The sequence below is a fragment of the Monodon monoceros genome, unplaced genomic scaffold, assembly GCF_005190385.1.
Source record: "Monodon monoceros isolate NGI ecotype Baffin Bay Population unplaced genomic scaffold, NGI_Narwhal_1 Super_Scaffold_1, whole genome shotgun sequence".
NCBI lineage: Eukaryota > Metazoa > Chordata > Mammalia > Artiodactyla > Monodontidae > Monodon > Monodon monoceros.
In genome coordinates this window covers 76,003,963-76,006,479 of record NW_021703765.1, presented here as the reverse complement: position 1 = coordinate 76,006,479, position 2,517 = coordinate 76,003,963, and the positions used below count along the sequence as shown (strand labels likewise).

The window sequence follows — 2,517 nt, the reverse complement described above, 5'->3', positions numbered from 1 at the left end:
CTGGGTTAGATTTTTTTTTTTTTTAAAGAAGAGCACTTAAATTAGCAGGTGACATATAGATCAAATACTAACTATATTTGGTGCCTGTTCACTAGGAAATTACAAAAAAAAAGATAGGATAGGAGCTGAAAAAGAGCCAATAATAAGAGCCAAATACTAAGGGAAAAAAAGAATAGTTTATACTGAGAAATTATTAGCATAAGGCATCTTGCTCTGTAATGTAACTTGTAAATGTAAGGGAACAGGAGAGAGGTGGTAAATATACAGAAAATAAGAGGAGAGCAAAGTGACTTAAAAAAATAGACTCATGCATACAGAATGAGGGAAAGATCTGAAAACTAGTCCACTGGGTTTCCATTTTGGGCAATATTCTGGACTAGATAATCTAAAAACTTTCCCACATTTGATAGTCAACTAGAAATACTGGAGAAAATAGAGATAATCTTCTGTAGTCAGAAAAAAAGGGTATGAAATCCAGAGTAGTGGGAGGAGGTCTTTGACTTTTAAAGGTGCCAAAGGAAAGAGGGGGGAGTTCCCTGGCAGTCCAGTGGTTAGGACTCTGCACTCTCATTGCAGAGGACCCAGGTTCAATCCCTGGTTGGGGAACTAAGGTCCCACAAGATGTGCAGCACGGCCAAAAAAAAAAAAAGAAAAAAAAACACCCCAAAACCAACCAGCCAAACAAACAAACCGAAGGACAGAGGGGACAAAGTTTGGGGGGAATTGGAACTATGGCCTCCACACAAACAAGGACCCTCAAAGAGCTCCACTCTTATGGAAGGGAGTGGGGTTCTAGAAAAATCTGCCCAGCCAGGCTAGGGCAATAACTCGGATGTTTATCTCTCCTTAGGTGGGCCTGGGTGGGCAAGAAATGTCCCCTCTGAATTTGTCACAATACGACTGTACTCACTTAGGTCTGGGTTTTAATTTATACTGTGGGGAACCGCCAAGCGAAGAAAGTAGCTAAACACAAGCTCTGGAAGGACAAACCTTCAGCCTTGACATACAGAATTCCCACAAATAAAGATCAACTCGTTTGAAATTACAAAACACACAAGGAAACAATTCACCATGAGCAAGAGACAAAAGAAACAATAAACAGCAAGATAGGTTGCCAATTGCTTCAGATAATTATATTTTTAAAGACTGTTAAAATAAATTGGATCACATCTATTTGTACAGCACAGGGAAATATAGCCATTATTTGGTAATTAGTTTAACTGGAGTATAATCTGTAAAAATATTGAATCACTGTGTTGTACAGCTGAAACTAATATAATATTGTAAATCAATTATATTTCAATAAAAATTAATTAGTAAAATAAAACTGACTAATTTTAAAATAAAATTTAAAAAAATAAATTGGATCACAGTGATTAAAGCCATAAATAAATGAATAAAAACCACAAGAAAAGAACGACTCTTAAAATAGATAAGTTACTTTTAAAAAAGAAAGTAGGGTGCCTGTATTTTGGTAAGCGGTCTTTCTCTTTTTTTATCACTGTCAGTGGAACCAAATATTCAACATGAGACTGTACCTACGCATTTGTATATTAACTAGAAGCAGTAAAATTTCCCCGTGAGTCATTCTTCGTCACCCTTTCAGCAAACATTTATTGACAACTGCAGTGGGCCACCACCTGTGCTATGCTTTGGAGGTACAGCAGGTAAAGGAGAAAGACCCTCGAGTGGATGAGAGAGAAGGGCAGGCAACACAGACACTGAGCAAGTTAATTACTAGTGTGATGCACGTCCCCAGGGTGAAAGAGAGTAAAGGGAGACCCCAGGCTGGGAGGAGCCAGGAAGGACCCTGAGGAAGTGATGTTTCAGCAGAAACTGAAGAATGAGTAAAATTTACCTGGATCCAGACAGGCTTGTGCAGTGGAGAGTCTGCAAGAAGACCACTAAGGCGGAATGAAGAAAGCCCACGGGGGTGTGGAATGTGTGTGTAGACCGTCACCACTCAAGGCTGATTCTGGACGAGGGGCCAGCTTCTGAAAATCTTCACGCTAGGCCAGGCAGTTGGGATTTGGATTTATCCTGCAGGGCCTTGGGGAAATTTGGGAGAGGAGAGATCATCAAACTCATGCTTTGGAAAGATCATTCTGGGGACGAGGTGCCCAATGGTTTAGTAAAAGGTAGAGCTGTCATTCCTCAAGGTTGTAACCAGGACTTGAGCTGCAAAAGGAAGTTCCTATCCTGCAAGTTTGGGGAGGGGGGGAACACTTGAAACAATTTTAATGAGCATCAATAGGGAAATGAAACAGTTAAGAGGAAGTGAGCTTGGCAGTATATCTATTGTGCCTTCCTAAATGGAAAAGCAAGCGTAAGAATAATCTGCAGACCATGCTCCCATTTTTTCAAAAAGGGAAACAAAACCTAAAACTGCCCCTGTACTTGTGTGCATAGTAAAAATATGTATTAACGTGAAACACAGTCTGAAAGAGCTACCAGCCTCCTCTTCTGGTGTTTCTGGTTTCTATCCTCAATAGTTGGGGGAAAACAATAACAATGATA

General features: G+C 39.9%; 1 non-coding gene across 1 annotated transcript; it reads left to right on the top strand.

Moving 5' to 3' along the window:
• The first annotated feature begins 533 nt into the window (after window positions 1–533).
• Window positions 534–606, top strand: TRNAE-CUC. The gene has a single exon. It is a non-coding gene; the product is annotated as a tRNA-Glu (tRNA).
• The last annotated feature ends 1,911 nt before the right edge of the window (window positions 607–2,517 follow it).